The 19326-nt window shown below is 37.8% G+C and overlaps 1 protein-coding gene across 2 annotated transcripts in view; it reads right to left on the bottom strand.

Annotated features, from left to right (window-relative positions):
- Window positions 1–18087, bottom strand: part of LOC145693735 (luciferin sulfotransferase-like) — a 58178-nt gene extending 40091 nt beyond the window's left edge. The window contains exon 1 of one of the 2 annotated variants that reach the window (XM_081770028.1): window positions 17936–18087. The gene's annotated coding sequence lies outside the window, so the exon portion shown is untranslated. Of the gene's footprint in view, window positions 1–12161; window positions 12315–17935 lie in introns of those variants that run through there. The other variant, XM_081770029.1, reaches the window with a different exon arrangement.
- Window positions 18088–19326: the final 1239 nt, after the last annotated feature.

Below are 19326 nucleotides of genomic sequence, written 5' to 3'. Positions count from 1 at the left end.
GTCAGAAAGGGATCGCATGAAGTAGAGGAACATGAAACTCCTTTGTAACTTGGGCATTCAATACATAGGATGCATATAGCTCTAGTTCTAATTTTGTCAGAAAGGGATCGCATGAAGTAGAGGAACAGGAATCCCCTTTGTAACTTGGGCATTCAATACATAGGATGCATATAGCTCTAGTTCTAATTTTGTCAGAAAGGGATCGCATGAAGTAGTGGAACAGGAAACCCCTTTGTAACTTGGGTATTCAATACATAGGATGCATATAGCTCTAGTTCTAATTTTGTCAGAAAGGGATCGCATGAAGTAGAGGAACAGGAATCCCCTTTGTAACTTGGGCATTCAATACATAGGATGCATATAGCTCTAGTTCTAATTTTGTCAGAAAGGGATCGCATGAAGTAGAGGAACAGGAATCCCCTTTGTAACTTGGGCATTCAATACATAGGATGCATATAGCTCTAGTTCTAATTTTGTCAGAAAGGGATCGCATGAAGTAGAGGAACAGGAAATCATCTTTGTAACTTGGGCATTCAATACACAGGATGCATATAGCTCTAGTTCTAATTTTGTCAGAAAGGGATCGCATGAAGTAGAGGAACAGGAAACTCATTTGTAACTTGGGCATTCAATACATAGGATGCATATAGCTCTAGTTCTAATTTTGTCAGAAAGGGATCGCATGTAGTAGAGGAACAGGAAACCCCTTTGTAACTTGGGCATTCAATGCATAGGGTGCATACAGCTCTAGTTCTAATTTTGTCAGAAAGGGATCGCATGAAGTAGTGGAACAGGAAACCCCTTTGTAACTTGAGCATTCAATACATAGGATGCATATAGCTCTAGTTCTAATTTTGTCAGAAAGGGATCGCATGAAGTAGAGGAACAGGAAACCCCTTTGTAACTTGGGCATTCAATACATAGGATGCATATAGCTCTAGTTCTAATTTTGTCAGAAAGGGATCGCATGAAGTAGAGGAACAGGAAACCCCTTTGTAACTTGGGCATTCAATACATAGGATGCATATAGCTCTAGTTCTAATTTTGTCAGAAAGGGATCGCATGAAGTAGAGGAACAGGAATCCCCTTTGTAACTTGGGCATTCAATATATGGGATGCAAATAGCTCTAGTTCTAATTTTGTCAGAAAGGGATCGTATGAAGTAGAGGAACAGGAAACCCCTTTGTAACTTGGGCATTCAATACATAGGATGCATATAGCTCTAGTTCTAATTTTGTCAGAAAGGGATCGCATGAAGTAGAGGAACAGGAAACCCTTTTGTAACTTGGGCATTCAATACATAGGATGCATATAGCTCTAGTTCTAATTTTCTCAGAAAGGGATCACATGAAGTAGAGGAACAGGAAACCCCTTTGTAACTTGGGCATTCAATACATAGGATGCATATAGCTCTAGTTCTAATTTTGTCAAAAAGGGATCGCATGAAGTAGAGGAACAGGAATCCCCTTTGTAACTTGGGCATTCAACACATAGGATGCATATAGCTCTAGTTCTAATTTTGTCAGAAAGGGATCGCATGAAGTAGTGGAACAGGAAACCCCTTTGTAACTTGGGCATTCAATACATAGGATGCATATAGCTCTAGTTCTAATTTTGTCAGAAAGGGATCGCATGAAGTAGAGGAACAGGAAACCCCTTTGTAACTTGGGCATTCAATACATATGATGCATACAGCTCTAGTTCTAATTTTGTCAGAAAGGGATCGCATGAAGTAGAGGAACAGGAAACCCCTTTGTAACTTGGGCATTCAATACATAGAATGCATATAGCACTAGTTCTAATTTTGTCAGAAAGGGATCGCATGAAGTAGAGGAACAGGAATCCCCTTTGTAACTTGGGCATTCAATACGTAGGATGCATATAGCTCTAGTTCTAATTTTGTCAGAAAGGGATAGCATGAAGTAGAGGAACAGGAAACCCCTTTGTAACTTGGGCATTCAATACATAGGATGCATATAGCTCTAGTTCTAATTTTGTCAAAAAGGGATCGCATGAAGTAGAGGAACAGGAATCCCCTTTGTAACTTGGGCATTCAATACATAGGATGCATATAGCTCTAGTTCTAATTTTGTCAGAAAGGGATCGCATGAAGTGGAGGAACAGGAAACCCCTTTGTAACTTGGCCATTCAATACATAGGATGCATATAGCTCTAGTTCTAATTTTGTCAGAAAGGGATCGCATGAAGTAGAGGAACAGGAATCCCCTTTGTAACTTGGGCATTCAATACATATGATGCATACAGCTCTAGTTCTAATTTTGTCAGAAAGGGATCGCATGAAGTAGAGGAACAGGAATCCCCTTTGTAACTTGGGCATTCAATACATAGGATGCATACAGCTCTAGTTCTAATTTTGTCAGAAAGGGATCGCATGAAGTGGAGGAACAGGAAACCCCTTTGTAACTTGGGCATTCAATACATAGGATGCATATAGCTCTAGTTCTAATTTTGTCAGAAAGGGATCGCATGAAGTAGAGGAACAGGAATCCCCTTTGTAACTTGGGCATTCAATACATAGGATGCATATAGCTCTAGTTCTAATTTTGTCAGAAAGGGATCGCATGAAGTAGAGGAACAGGAATCCCCTTTGTAACTTGGGCATTCAATACATAGGATGCATATAGCTCTAGTTCTAATTTTGTCAGAAAGGGATCGCATGAAGTAGAGGAACAGGAATCCCCTTTGTAACTTGGGCATTCAATACATAGGATGCATATAGCTCTAGTTCTAATTTTGTCAGAAAGGGATCGCATGAAGTAGAGGAACAGGAATCCCCTTTGTAACTTGGGCATTCAATACATAGGATGCATATAGCTCTAGTTCTAATTTTGTCAGAAAGGGATCGCATGAAGTAGAGGAACAGGAAACCCCTTTGTAACTTGGGCATTCAATACATAGGATGCATATAGCTCTAGTTCTAATTTTGTCAGAAAGGGATCGCATGAAGTAGAGGAACAGGAAACCCCTTTGTAACCTGGGCATTCAATACATGGGATGCATATAGCTCTAGTTCTAATTTTGTCAGAAAGGGATCGCATGAAGTGGAGGAACAGGAAACCCCTTTGTAACTTGGCCATTCAATACATAGGATGCATATAGCTCTAGTTCTAATTTTGTCAGAAAGGGATCGCATGAAGTAGAGGAACAGGAATCCCCTTTGTAACTTGGGCATTCAATACATATGATGCATACAGCTCTAGTTCTAATTTTGTCAGAAAGGGATCGCATGAAGTAGAGGAACAGGAATCCCCTTTGTAACTTGGGCATTCAATACATAGGATGCATACAGCTCTAGTTCTAATTTTGTCAGAAAGGGATCGCATGAAGTGGAGGAACAGGAAACCCCTTTGTAACTTGGGCATTCAATACATAGGATGCATATAGCTCTAGTTCTAATTTTGTCAGAAAGGGATCGCATGAAGTAGAGGAACAGGAATCCCCTTTGTAACTTGGGCATTCAATACATAGGATGCATATAGCTCTAGTTCTAATTTTGTCAGAAAGGGATCGCATGAAGTAGAGGAACAGGAATCCCCTTTGTAACTTGGGCATTCAATACATAGGATGCATATAGCTCTAGTTCTAATTTTGTCAGAAAGGGATCGCATGAAGTAGAGGAACAGGAATCCCCTTTGTAACTTGGGCATTCAATACATAGGATGCATATAGCTCTAGTTCTAATTTTGTCAGAAAGGGATCGCATGAAGTAGAGGAACAGGAATCCCCTTTGTAACTTGGGCATTCAATACATAGGATGCATATAGCTCTAGTTCTAATTTTGTCAGAAAGGGATCGCATGAAGTAGAGGAACAGGAAACCCCTTTGTAACTTGGGCATTCAATACATAGGATGCATATAGCTCTAGTTCTAATTTTGTCAGAAAGGGATCGCATGAAGTAGAGGAACAGGAAACCCCTTTGTAACCTGGGCATTCAATACATGGGATGCATATAGCTCTAGTTCTAATTTTGTCAAAAAGGGATCGCATGAAGTAGAGGAACAGGAAACCCCTTTGTAACTTGGGCATTCAATACATAGGATGCATATAGCTCTAGTTCTAATTTTGTCAGAAAGGGATCGCATGAAGAAGAGGAACAGGAAACCCTTTTGTAACTTGGGCATTCAATACATAGGATGCATATAGCTCTAGTTCTAATTTTGTCAGAAAGGGATCGCATGAAGTAGAGGAACAGGAAACCCCTTTGTAACTTGGGCATTCAATACATAGAATGCATATAGCTCTAGTTCTAATTTTGTCAAAAAGGGATCGCATGAAGTAGAGGAACAGGAATCCCCTTTGTAACTTGGGCATTCAATACATAGGATGCATATAGCTCTAGTTCTAATTTTGTCAGAAAGGGATCGCATGAAGTAGTGGAACAGGAAACCCCTTTGTAACTTGGGCATTAAATACATAGGATGCATATAGCTCTAGTTCTAATTTTGTCAGAAAGGGATCGCATGAAGTAGAGGAACAGGAAACCCCTTTGTAACTTGGGCATTCAATACATATGATGCATACAGCTCTAGTTCTAATTTTGTCAGAAAGGGATCGCATGAAGTAGAGGAACAGGAAACCCCTTTGTAACTTGGGCATTCAATACATAGGATGCATATAGCTCTAGTTCTAATTTTGTCAGAAAGGGATCGCATGAAGTAGAGGAACAGGAATCCCCTTTGTAACTTGGGCATTCAATACATAGGATGCATATAGGTCTAGTTCTAATTTTGTCAGAAAGGGATCGCATGAAGTAGAGGAACAGGAAACCCCTTTGTAACTTGGGCATTCAATACATAGGATGCATATAGCTATAGTTCTAATTTTGTCAAAAAGGGATCGCATGAAGTAGAGGAACAGGAATTCCCTTTGTAACTTGGGCATTCAATACATAGGATGCATATAGCTCTAGTTCTAATTTTGTCAGAAAGGGATCGCATGTAGTAGAGGAACAGGAAACCCCTTTGTAACTTGGGCATTCAATGCATAGGGTGCATACAGCTCTAGTTCTAATTTTGTCAGAAAGGGATCGCATGAAGTAGTGGAACAGGAAACCCCTTTGTAACTTGGGCATTCAATACATAGGATGCATATAGCTCTAGTTCTAATTTTGTCAGAAAGGGATCGCATGAAGTAGAGGAACAGGAAACCCCTTTGTAACTTGGGCATTCAATACATAGGATGCATATAGCTCTAGTTCTAATTTTGTCAGAAAGGGATCGCATGAAGTAGAGGAACAGGAAACCCCTTTGTAACTTGGGCATTCAATACATAGGATGCATATAGCTCTAGTTCTAATTTTGTCAGAAAGGGATCGCATGAAGTAGAGGAACAGGAATCCCCTTTGTAACTTGGGCATTCAATATATGGGATGCATATAGCTCTAGTTCTAATTTTGTCAGAAAGGGATCGTATGAAGTAGAGGAACAGGAAACCCCTTTGTAACTTGGGCATTCAATACATAGGATGCATATAGCTCTAGTTCTAATTTTGTCAGAAAGGGATCGCATGAAGTAGAGGAACAGGAAACCCTTTTGTAACTTGGGCATTCAATACATTGGATGCATATAGCTCTAGTTCTAATTTTGTCAGAAAGGGATCACATGAAGTAGAGGAACAGGAAACCCCTTTGTAACTTGGGCATTCAATACATAGGATGCATATAGCTCTAGTTCTAATTTTGTCAAAAAGGGATCGCATGAAGTAGAGGAACAGGAATCCCCTTTGTAACTTGGGCATTCAACACATAGGATGCATATAGCTCTAGTTCTAATTTTGTCAGAAAGGGATCGCATGAAGTAGTGGAACAGGAAACCCCTTTGTAACTTGGGCATTCAATACATAGGATGCATATAGCTCTAGTTCTAATTTTGTCAGAAAGGGATCGCATGAAGTAGAGGAACATTAAACCCCTTTGTAACTTGGGCATTCAATACATATGATGCATACAGCTCTAGTTCTAATTTTGTCAGAAAGGGATCGCATGAAGTAGAGGAACAGGAAACCCCTTTGTAACTTGGGCATTCAATACATAGAATGCATATAGCTCTAGTTGTAATTTTGTCAGAAAGGGATCGCATGAAGTAGAGGAACAGGAATCCCCTTTGTAACTTGGGCATTCAATACATAGGATGCATATAGCTCTAGTTCTAATTTTGTCAGAAAGGGATAGCATGAAGTAGAGGAACAGGAAACCCCTTTGTAACTTGGGCATTCAATACATAGGATGCATATAGCTCTAGTTCTAATTTTGTCAAAAAGGGATCGCATGAAGTAGAGGAACAGGAATCCCCTTTGTAACTTGGGCATTCAATACATAGGATGCATATAGCTCTAGTTCTAATTTTGTCAGAAAGGGATCGCATGAAGTAGTGGAACAGGAAACCCCTTTGTAACTTGGGCATTCAATACATAGGATGCATATAGCTCTAGTTCTAATTTTGTCAGAAAGGGATCGCATGAAGTAGAGGAACAGGAATCCCCTTTGTAACTTGGGCATTCAATACATATGATGCATACAGCTCTAGTTCTAATTTTGTCAGAAAGGGATCGCATGAAGTAGAGGAACAGGAATCCCCTTTGTAACTTGGGCATTCAATACATAGGATGCATATAGCTCTAGTTCTAATTTTGTCAGAAAGGGATCGCATGAAGTGGAGGAACAGGAAACCCCTTTGTAACTTGGGCATTCAATACATAGGCTGCATATAGCACTAGTTCTAATTTTGTCAGAAAGGGATCGCATGAAGTAGAGGAACAGGAATCCCCTTTGTAACTTGGGCATTCAATACATAGGATGCATATAGCTCTAGTTCTAATTTTGTCAGAAAGGGATCGCATGAAGTAGAGGAACAGGAATCCCCTTTGTAACTTGGGCATTCAATACATAGGATGCATATAGCTCTAGTTCTAATTTTGTCAGAAAGGGATCGCATGAAGTAGAGGAACAGGAATCCCCTTTGTAACTTGGGCATTCAATACATAGGATGCATATAGCTCTAGTTCTAATTTTGTCAGAAAGGGATCGCATGAAGTAGAGGAACAGGAATCCCCTTTGTAACTTGGGCATTCAATACATAGGATGCATATAGCTCTAGTTCTAATTTTGTCAGAAAGGGATCGCATGAAGTAGAGGAACAGGAAACCCCTTTGTAACTTGGGCATTCAATACATAGGATGCATATAGCTCTAGTTCTAATTTTGTCAGAAAGGGATCGCATGAAGTAGAGGAACAGGAAACCCCTTTGTAACTTGGGCATTCAATACATGGGATGCATATAGCTCTAGTTCTAATTTTGTCAAAAAGGGATCGCATGAAGTAGAGGAACAGGAAACCCCTTTGTAACTTGGGCATTCAATACATAGGATGCATATAGCTCTAGTTCTAATTTTGTCAGAAAGGGATCGCATGAAGTAGAGGAACAGGAAACCCTTTTGTAACTTGGGCATTCAATACATAGAATGCATATAGCTCTAGTTCTAATTTTGTCAAAAAGGGATCGCATGAAGTAGAGGAACAGGAATCCCCTTTGTAACTTGGGCATTCAATACATAGGATGAATATAGCTCTAGTTCTAATTTTGTCAGAAAGGGATCGCATGAAGTAGTGGAACAGGAAACCCCTTTGTAACTTGGGCATTCAATACATAGGATGCATATAGCTCTAGTTCTAATTTTGTCAGAAAGGGATCGCATGAAGTAGAGGAACAGGAAACCCCTTTGTAACTTGGGCATTCAATACATATGATGCATACAGCTCTAGTTCTAATTTTGTCAGAAAGGGATCGCATGAAGTAGAGGAACAGGAAACCCCTTTGTAACTTGGGCATTCAATACATAGGATGCTTATAGCTCTAGTTCTAATTTTGTCAGAAAGGGATCGCATGAAGTAGAGGAACAGGAATCCCCTTTGTAACTTGGGCATTCAATACATAGGATGCATATAGCTCTAGTTCTAATTTTGTCAGAAAGGGATCGCATGAAGTAGAGGAACAGGAAACCCCTTTGTAACTTGGGCATTCAATACATAGGATGCATATAGCTATAGTTCTAATTTTGTCAAAAAGGGATCGCATGAAGTAGAGGAACAGGAATTCCCTTTGTAACTTGGGCATTCAATACATAGGATGCATATAGCTCTAGTTCTAATTTTGTCAGAAAGGGATCGCATGAAGTAGTGGAACAGGAAACCCCTTTGTAACTTGGGCATTCAATACATAGGATGCATATAGCTCTAGTTCTAATTTTGTCAGAAAGGGATCGCATGAAGTAGAGGAACAGGAATCCCCTTTGTAACTTGGGCATTCAATACATATGATGCATACAGCTCTAGTTCTAATTTTGTCAGAAAGGGATCGCATGAAGTAGAGGAACAGGAAATCCCTTTGTAACTTGGGCATTCAATACATAGGATGCATATAGCTCTAGTTCTAATTTTGTCAGAAAGGGATCGCATGAAGTAGAGGAACAGGAATCCCCTTTGTAACTTGGGCATTAAATACATAGGATGCATATAGCTCTAGTTCTAATTTTGTCAGAAAGGGATCGCATGAAGTAGAGGAACAGGAATCCCCTTTGTAACTTGGGCATTCAATACATAGGATGCATATAGCTCTAGTTCTAATTTTGTCAGAAAGGGATCGCATGAAGTAGAGGAACAGGAAACCCCTTTGTAACTTGGGCATTCAATACATAGGATGCATATAGCTCTAGTTCTAATTTTGTCAGAAAGGGATCGCATGAAGTAGAGGAACAGGAATCCCCTTTGTAACTTGGGCATTAAATACATAGGATGCATATAGCTCTAGTTCTAATTTTGTCAGAAAGGGATCGCATGAAGTAGAGGAACAGGAATCCCCTTTGTAACTTGGGCATTCAATACATAGGATGCATATAGCTCTAGTTCTAATTTTGTCAGAAAGGGATCGCATGAAGTAGAGGAACAGGAATCCCCTTTGTAACTTGGGCATTCAATACATAGGATGCATATAGCTCTAGTTCTAATTTTGTCAGAAAGGGATCGCATGAAGTAGAGGAACAGGAATCCCCTTTGTAACTTGGGCATTCAATACATAGGATGCATATAGCTCTAGTTCTAATTTTGTCAGAAAGGGATCGCATGAAGTAGAGGAACAGGAAACCCCTTAAATGGGAGTAAAGTATCAAGATTGGAATAGAGTAGGAATACGGATTCGAGAATAAGATAGGGCAAGATTGTGGGAAGAGAAAAAACATAAAATTAAATCAGATAATTGGTTAGAAGTATTGAGATGTAAAATAATGTAAATAGGTTAGTTCATTGGATTGGAATTTATTGTCCCTTTCAGAGGCAAGGCTATAAGAGACATGAACACACAGTTTAAAATGGAATCCAAACCGCCATAATGCGTTCAATGTTTCCAATGCTCTCACCGGGAATCGAATCTGGAACCCAGTGCTATAACCAGTACAGGTGATTTATTAGAGTTTATTAAACCTTTTCAAAACCGAGGATAAATTATACAAAATCTATTGCTTAATCTGGCATCTGAATTTTATTTGAGTTTTATCCAAGGTTTAATATACTCCATGGGAATTGAATCTGAGAACAAATGCGCAGGAAGAATGTCCGTTAATAACTCAGTTACGAAGGAGTACTCGCCCTATACTTATTCTATAGTCAAGAATATGGGAAGAAAAAAGAAATAATTGGAAATATTATGCTGTAATATGATATTACTTACACATTTTTTTTAAATTTCTTACAATTTATTTTCAGACTATCGAGATCAGACTGAGAGGGAAACCGAGACCGAGACCGAGATCGTAATATGTTGGCGAAGACGAGATCGAGACTGATCGATGATTTTCGATTTCCGACTCCAGTCTTAATGTTAATATGTACATACATTAAGACTGTATTAAGTACTGTCTTGTCTCCTTTCGATACCATCCCTTATTCAAGAGACACATTTCACTTGAGCTTTATATACTGTATAAATACACAGAACAAGTGTTTCTTCCAGACATGGTTTTTGCGGGGCACTGACACCCCGGAGGAGACCAAAATAATACGCTTTTAATATAATAGTTAATAGAATAGTACCAGCAGCGCCCCCCGCAATACTCAGTGTGCCTCCCCCCCCGGACCACTGTTTCTGAAAGAAACACTGTACAGAACTTGTACACCAAGAAAATTTCATTCCAGTTTAAATGGATATTCGTTCAACCATAGTATTATCTGTCCCATCAAATACGAGATCTAGTGTATTTCCAAAGCAGATACTGTTAGAGACTCCAAATAGTGTGCCATAACGAATAGTTTTATAGCAATTTATTGAATGTATGTATGAAAAGAAAAGGAAACTGGCGACTAACCATTTTCAAAGATATGTAATCTTACCCACATATAAAAATAAACGATCGGAACATTCTTGGACCAGTTAACAAGTTTTTTGAAAGCAAGTTTTAAATTATTCTTCGTGCAGTTGCGAGTATATATAAATAGTTTTTTTTTTTTTTTTTTAAAGGAGTTGGAGACTTTTGAAAAAGAAAACCTCTACATATTACTTTTTAGTACATCTTACGAATATATTGTACGAGGATTACAGAAGGTGTCGAAAAAAATGAAATGAAATCTTTAAGTTTTACGTCCCACGGTTATGCCGGTTAGGCTAAAGGAGACGGTGATAATGAGAGATGAGTGAAATGGTGGAATGAAGAAAGTGGGAGGAAACGGGAGAACCCCGAGAAAACCCACGAGCACGGTGTTTGTCCACCACAAAGTTCACTTGGCGGGGGCTGGGATCGAACCCGGGACCCCAAGCACCAGAGGTGAACGCTCTACCACTGAGCCACCGCGCCCCCCACAGAAGGTGTCGAACCTGTCCTTCGCTCATTGATTATCTTTTCAAAATGAAATGAAATCTTTAAGTTTAACGTCCCACGCTATGTCCTTTAGGCTAATGGAGACGATGATTAAGGTAAGTAAGAGTCCATTCTGAACGCCGACAATTGTGATATAATCCTAAAACGTGTGAAATATTTTAGCCGAAAATATGACGGAAAAACTTCTTGGTTTGTCACTTAAGAAAAAAAATCACCAGCGCCATAATTCCGGAATTTAAATGATTTTAATCTAAATTTTGCTCCCTCTTCCCCCTTTTCACTCTATAAATATATCGGGTCCTACCATCATATAAGGGGCCGTGGTGGCTCAGTGGTAGAGCGATCATCTCTGTTGCATGGGGTCCTTAGCTCGATCCCACTTCGCGCCAAGCAAAACTTTATGGTGGACAAACACCCTGTACGTGTTTTTTTTCAGGAATCTCGTTTCCTCCCACTTTCTTCATTTAACCACTTCTTCATTCCTCACCATCACCATCTCCTTTAGCCTTGCGGGCATAACTCTGGATCGTAAAACTGAAAGATTTCATTTTTACTATCATTTAAGAAATACGATCACATTTTCCCTCTTTTTCTACTTTAATTTTCTCTTATTTAGTTTTCCTTTCTCTTTTTGTGGTCCTGCACAGCGTAGTCGCTTAAGCTATCGTCTTTGGTGCTAGCGCTCCCGGTTCGATTCTCGGTAGGGACACTCGGTCGGAAAAGTACAAAAACTCTTTGAGGCCAGGTATCCTGAGTAACGTTTTTCTTTTTTTCTTTTTTTTTTTTTTTGGGTGTTCCTAGTTCACACCAGATAAATGCCTGGATGCTACCTAACATGCGATTGTCCTCCCCCCAGAAGAAGATTTTTTTTTTATTTTGTACATAAATTAAACCCATCCCAGAATTTGGAGCTCTTAAAAGTAGCTCTAAGTAGCAGTATTACAACCCACCGCCCCCCCTCAGAAGTCCGTCCTGGATCCGCCCCTGTAAACATGAAGACCCCAGGCCGCTTCTTTCCTTCCCTTCCCTCCGATAGTGTGATCGCGATAGGCTAACATGACCATAGATGCTGAAAGCACAGAAATCTAATTTCTAATTCTTTTCTCTTTTTGTATGGATCTTGGGAACTCCACAAATATTCTAGAGATGCTCGAACACTCCTATATTGACGTATACCTGAAATATCTATCCAATTCGAACAGCAGCAAAAGCATTGCGTAATGTGGCTGACCTTCTATTACAGTCATGCAGATCAATGACCCGTGACGTCACTTACCTTGAACTTCAAATGAAACACTTTTTGTCTTCTTTCCTTTCACTCTTGGACAATTTCTTCTATCTCTGTCCAACTCCTCAACTCACTTTTTCACGGCTGCTCCTTTATCACTCAACGCAACTTGCTCTTTTTTTACGACCTTCATCGACTCTCGACTGGCTGTGTGTAATTTAACAATAATCTGTGTACACTGTTGCCATATCTCTATCTGTTTACAGTTTCACAGCTGTTTCAAAAACCAGTGACGTGTGGATTATTAAGTCATCCTATGACCGTCACCATTCAAACGGATACGGGTTTCCAACTAACTGACAAATTAATCAATGCCAAGGTCATTCCTAATAACTAAACATTTACACTTTCAAATTTACATTTATAACAAGTGAAGTAGCTCAAGTCGTAGACCGTTGGCTTCGCATTCGCGAGGTCGCGGGTTCGATTCCCTCTGCCGACCGTCCTGACTAAGGTTTTCCAGGGCTTTCCTCAGTCCTACCAGGCAAATGCCGGGATGGTACCTACTAAACAGGCCCTCGCCGATACCTTCCCAAATCCTTTATGGCCTCTGAGCTGTATCTAGTGATTGTTAAATAAATAAATAAGTAAAATAAAATAAAAGTGATCGGCATTGGTTATGTATGTTTTTTCTATTCTTTAGAGCATCGTGTTGAGACGATAGGAAAAGTAGTCTTACCTATTACTCAATGTAGGATTCCAATAACATTGCAACCTCACTGAGAGTAATGCAATATATGGTGCCCTCGTTCTTGGTCTAGTGGCTACTAAGTACGTCTTTGCTGCATAACGTCCTGGATTCAATTCTCGATGGAAGAGTATCCACAGTGGTTCAGATTTCATTTTAAATTATAGATCTTGTACTATGTGTGTATATCCTATGGTGATGATCTTTAATAGAAATCAATCAATGTAATGTATGGCTTTTCGTAACTGTGGAACAAACCTTCGATTATTATTCGTGCGCGGATTATGTAGTTTGCAGATTTTCCGTGTAGAAAAAAAATGAAGTCTTTTAGTTTAACGTCTTACGTTTATGTCCTCTAGGCTAAGGGAGACGATGATTAAAGCAAATGAATGATGATGGACAAATTGATGGAATGAGAAAGTGGGAGGAAACGTGAGTACGCCGAGCAAACCCACGGACACGATGTTGTCCATCACAAACTTACTTACCCGGAGGTCGAACCAAGGGTCCCACGCACCAGCGGTAAGCTTTCTACCACTGTGTTACCATGTCCCCTTTTCCGTGTAGAGCATTATTATTATTATTATTATTATTATTATTATTATTATTATTATTATTATTATTATTATTATTATTATTATTTACATCCGATAAGATGTTCGAATTGTTGAATCGACAAGAAATTCCGAGCATGTTAGCAATTAGGAATTTTATTTTTGGTCTTTCGGCATCTATGTCCATTTTAGCCCGTCATATATAAGGGATAATGTCTCTCGGCGATCACATTACCTGGAGAAAAGGGGTAGGATGTGTGGGAGACCCGGGTTCGATTCTCGGCAGAAGCTCACGGATTCCACGTTAAGCTGTAGGTCCACGTCTTATATAGCCTCTTTGCTGAAAGGGACGCTAACCTAAAAATCAAATCAAATCAAATCGAGGAAGGAAGCGACTGAGGACCTTTATGTTAGATGCCATCCCAGCATTTACCTAGTATGAATCAATTCAAGTTTTGGACTTCTCCCTATAGAATTTTTACGTTTATTTTTCTTGCTATGCATCATTCCACCTTTGACGTTTCAATATTTGTAATTATCCGTATGATATTCGGTAGAAACCACATACATATTGTGGTGACTGTCCTTACTAAACTTCATTTACGGAGTCGCGGTAGCTCAGTGGTAGAGCGTTCACCTCTAGTGCATGGTGTCCAAAGTTTGATCCCAGCTTGCGCCAACTGAGCATTATGGTGGACAAACACCGCGTGCTTGGCTTTTCTCGGGGTTATCTCGTTTCCTCCCACTTTGTTCATTCCACAATTTCATTCATTTCTTATCATCACTGTCTTCTTTAGCCTAGCCAGTATAACCATAGGAATTAAATTTCATTTTCATTTTCAAACTTCTTTTTTCAAATAAAGCTATAAAAAGTTTTTTACAGCCTATTTTTTCAATAAATAAACTAGCTTTACAACCTATTGAAGCCGCAAGTTCAATTTCGCATTCACTAAAGCTTTCCATTGACTTTTGTCAGCCAACTGGATCCAGTTTCTACTTTGTATTTCTATTTCTGCGAGATCCATCTTAATATCTCCTCCCACCTCCACCTAGATTTGCCTAATGGTATTTTTTTCTATCGAGCTTCCAGTTAAAACTTTGAAAGTATTCTTTTTAAAAAACATATTTATGTAAAATAAATAATTAAATGCAATTTTGAGAGGGCTGAGTCCCCTTGTTTAGCAACTTTGCTACAGTTCTGGGTTCAATCCCTGTTGGTTGGCCGTACTGCTAGTGCCGTATATTATTTTGACGATTTTGGCTACTACTGACCTTGATTTATATATATATATATATATATATATATATATATATATATATATATATATATATATATATATATATATATATATATATATATATATATATATATCCAATTTTGGGTGTTGCAGTTTGATCAACGCTAAGCATAATTTGCGTTCTAATTTGTAGGTGCTTTTGCGATGCGAGGTCAGAAACACAATTTTATGTTTTGTAGTTGTCTATCTTCTGCAACTTTTTTCATAGACTCACGAGCTCAATACTTAGAAAAATAGCAACGTTGTAACGGGAGGCACGGCTTCATGTTCATATAACCTCGCTGCTGAAACGGGCACTGAACTCCAATGAACCAATAGTTTCTGTTGCTTGTAATCCGCAAATTTTGAAAAAGCTTGATTTGCAACGAGGGCCTTTGATATTTAACCTTAAATCTACAATTATTGTACTGTCTTTTAGGGTTAAAAACAAACCTTTTATAATTACTCATTTACTGTACTCTGTAACAAAAATATCGCAAAAATAAAATTTTTCACTTTTCTTCACAGAATTTTATTCTCCCGCATTCTGCACATCTCGCATCAGTGTAAATAGTCCAGTCAACTTCCGACCAGTGTTTCTTTCAGAAATAATGTGTTAAAACTATTTTATCTCAATGGTTAAAACTACATATTAACAAAGCGTACAGCAACTTGTCTTTCGTTCAATTGTCACTGTATCTGTCAAGGTTGGCAGTTAGAGACTCGAGGTAACATCTAAACTCTAAACCAGCGTTTCCCAACCTTTTTCAACTTGCTGCACACTACGGGTGTAACTTGAATTGTCGCGGCACACTCATAGATACATATTATTATTATTATTATTATTATTATTATTATTATTATTATTATTATTATTATTATTATTATTATTATTATTATTATTATTATTTGCAAATATAAAATACCATGGTAATTTTTTTTCTGTGATTACTGATCACCTACTCACAGAGATAAAAACTCGATCACTGGTTTTCCCATATGCTAATTCATTATGCTTATTTTTAATTCTAATTTTAAAATAGAAAACAATTGCAATGAAATATAGGACTCAGATTTTTAAAAATACGCTTTCTTTTTCGAAAACTGTATCCAATCTTTTACTAAGAACGAAGGTTACTAAATAACGAACGAACAAACAAATGTCTTGTACTTTTAACTTTGCTGTTTTAACCAAAACCGGTGCATGTTATTGCAATCACACAGCTTGCGATGCGTCGAAGTCAAAACACAGTTGTTGAACAAAGTGTTGTTCTGTCATTCACGTGCGAACGAGTGTTCTACGAACGTTCACTTGACGCGTACCGTACAAGTGCTTCCATTTCTCGGTGTTAGTATAACTCTCAATTGAAATGTAACATAGCTGCTAACCGTGGAAATATGTACGAGCCGTACTTTCTGCTACACAGTAATAGATGAAATGAAATGAAATGAAATCTTTGAGTTTTTACGTCCCACGGTTATGTCGGTTAGGCTAAAGGAGATGGTAATTATGAAAAATGAATGAAATGGTGGAATGAAGAAAGTGGGAGGAAACGGGAGAACCCCGGAAAACCCACGTGCACGGTGTTTGTCCACCACAAAGTCCACACGGCGCGAGCTGGGATCGAACCAGGGACCGGAGGTGAACGCTCTACCACTGAGCCACCGCGCCTCCGACAGTAATAGATGCTGAATAATATATTACAATTACAGTATTTTTTCCATGGTAGAAATTCATACTAATGTGAAATATAAAAATATACATTTTTCCTATGTCTTGCATAGTATTAATAATTTTGTTTCGATTTCCTCGCGGCACACCGCTTGGGAAACCCTGCTCTAAATATATATATATATATATATATATATATATAACGTACACACTCACACAATAGTTTCAGCACAAGTTTTAGAACACTTGTAAAGTAGCAATATTAAAATTTTTATTTAGGCCTATTTATTTTTATTCTGAAATTATTTATCTCCCACTGCTGGTACTATTCTAGTACGTATTGATTGACCTTATCTATTATCCCAAAAATAATGCCTGAAAGAAACACTGCTTCCAACACCAAATTACAAGAAGGCAGTTTATTGGTTTATTCCAAAGAAAAAGATCGAAAATACATCATTCAAAGTTGCTTGTGATCAAAGCGTCCCAATGTGTTTAATTATGGTGTCATAAAAGATGGCTCCTATTTCACAAAAAGTATCTATTACCAACTTTATCTTTAAAATGTGATGGTTACAAATGATGGTAAAGGAATAAAATTAATTGCACGTGTAGCACTAATCTCTCGTTAATACAGAACATATACTGTACAATATATTCATCCCTGAAAACAAAAAATACTTTTTGTCGCATTATTTTTTTTTTTCAATGTGAGAAAAAAGAAATATCCACAACTAAATTTCTGTTATATGTACATTCTTCCTAATCAGTAAAGCAACCCACATTATGCTTTATTTTTTGTGTAATTATACTTTATTTTTTCCAAATTATTCTTTACTATGCTTTATTGTTAATTTCATTGTTTTATATTAATCGTGTATAATGTAAAATATTTACTATACATTAAATATTCTAAATATCTTGATCTATTTATTAATATTTTATGCAACCAATTTCTTTCATATTTAATGAAATTTCTACTTAATGCATTGTAAAGAGATATGCTTTACTCGAGTCAGTTTTTGTTTCACTTCTGTGCACCTTAGAGGAGCATATATACAAAAAGGGAAAGTAAAAGATGCCACCAAAAAATACAGAAAGTACTCAAGTTCAAGAGGTACACATAACGATATAGTGTAGAGTTCTTGTGTACTATTCGTTGTTGGCGGAAAGTTTTATTCATTTCCTTTTTTCTTTCTCCACATCAAAGCATTACACCGAAAAGTTTACAGAAATAAAAATTAGCTTTTCATTGTTGCATTGTTATGTTCTCAATGAATTTGCTTTGTAAATATTGGTTTTAAAAATATTAATACAGTACGTTAAACATAGTTAAACAGAATTTTCCAAGAATTGTGCTACTCGTATACATTTTAAATTATGCTTTATGCTTTATTCTCTAAAATTATGCTTCTAAAATTAATTTCTTCTGGACCCTTAAATAACCAGAACAATGTTCAAGGTACCAACCATATGTCCAAATTGCTGTTATGCTTTTCATGCTTTTGGGTTGCTCTACTAATCAGTTTCCATAATTTGAACCATGAAATGCAAAAATAAATAAACTTTACCTGTATTATTTCTTGTAAAAGTCTTTGTTTGAATGAATAGTGAGTATTCGTAAAAATGTAAACAATTATAGGAATTACATTAACGAAGACCTTGAAATGGACTCTTCCGTATTCGATGCACTAACAATGAATAACCCCTCAAAAATATTTCTAAACATCTCATAAATATCAACACAACAGACTTTGGTATTTGTGATTTTTCTTTCAATCTAATCTTTTCCTTTCTATCTATTGATGAGGGTTACTAAGTGATAAGAAGTAGATAATATTTGGGACACATATTATATACAGAATGTGGACTTTATACGTAGATTATATTCACTGTTGCCAACTCAGGCGCCTTCCCCACTGAACTAGTTGCTAGCGTCAGCATTTATTGAAACAAGTCCCGGGTTCGATTCCCAGTGCTAAAGCCTTGACATTTCAACATATCACAATGGTGCAGATTTCACCTTAAACTGTAACTGTCCATGTTTCTTACAGCCTCGGAGCTGAAAGCGGACGCTAATTCCAACGAACACAATCAGTTTTCCCCACAGCGGTCTTACAATCGTGTATAGTGGTAAAAAATTAGAAGTCAGCGACTTGACGGAAAACGTGGAGATTTTAAAGCTATTGAAGACGCATTTCGAAAGCACTTACCAAACATTTTGAAACCTTGCTAGTACATCGCAGTAAACAAACAGATCTACTGTAAATCTAAGTTTGTCCTTAATTTCCCATGATAGACTTAACCTTAGAGACTCATTTTTCCAGTGACTTTGCCAAGTGTAAATTTTAAGTTATGCGGCAGGTTCAAATAGCTTTCAAGCATAAATTTGTATACTCTTAAACCAGATGTAAGAATGAAGACTGCGCAAAAAAGCGTATTCGTTAAACTTACCCTTAGAGATCCTTTCTGGGTATGGCTTTGGAAAGTGTAAAATTTTAAGAGATATGTCAATTTATAGGAATTTAATTGCTAGCCGTCTATTACGTATTATTGGCAAGTCTGAAATAAGCCTGCAATCGAGGAATTAACAAGTTTGCTGTAGCCTTGGCTAGATATGGAGCAGCGCAAATTCAAATCTACAGGCTTAACCTTGAGGGCTTGAATAAGGCTATTAAAGGTCTGGAGTGCAATAAGGGATGTCTCAGTAAATAATTTCCTCCATCTAAAGTTTAGGACGTAATCCATCTAAAGTTTAGGACGTAAGTATCACATATGTTTACCAACTGCATGTGTACTGGGGAAGTTGTTATAAACGTATTAGAAACTATGTTTTTTATTTTCTTTTTGAGTTTTAACGTCCCTTTTCATAACCGAGACACGACTTACAGCTTACAATGAACATGAAGATGTTTAAAGTCCTACCATCAGGAATCAAACCCCTGACCCCTTGTAACAAAAG

This window comes from Thermobia domestica, chromosome 8, assembly GCF_964235325.1.
Source record: "Thermobia domestica chromosome 8, izTheDome1.hap1.1, whole genome shotgun sequence".
Lineage (NCBI taxonomy): Eukaryota > Metazoa > Arthropoda > Insecta > Zygentoma > Lepismatidae > Thermobia > Thermobia domestica.
The sequence above is the reverse complement of the archived record's forward strand: the minus strand, read 5'-3'. Positions and strand labels throughout refer to the sequence as shown.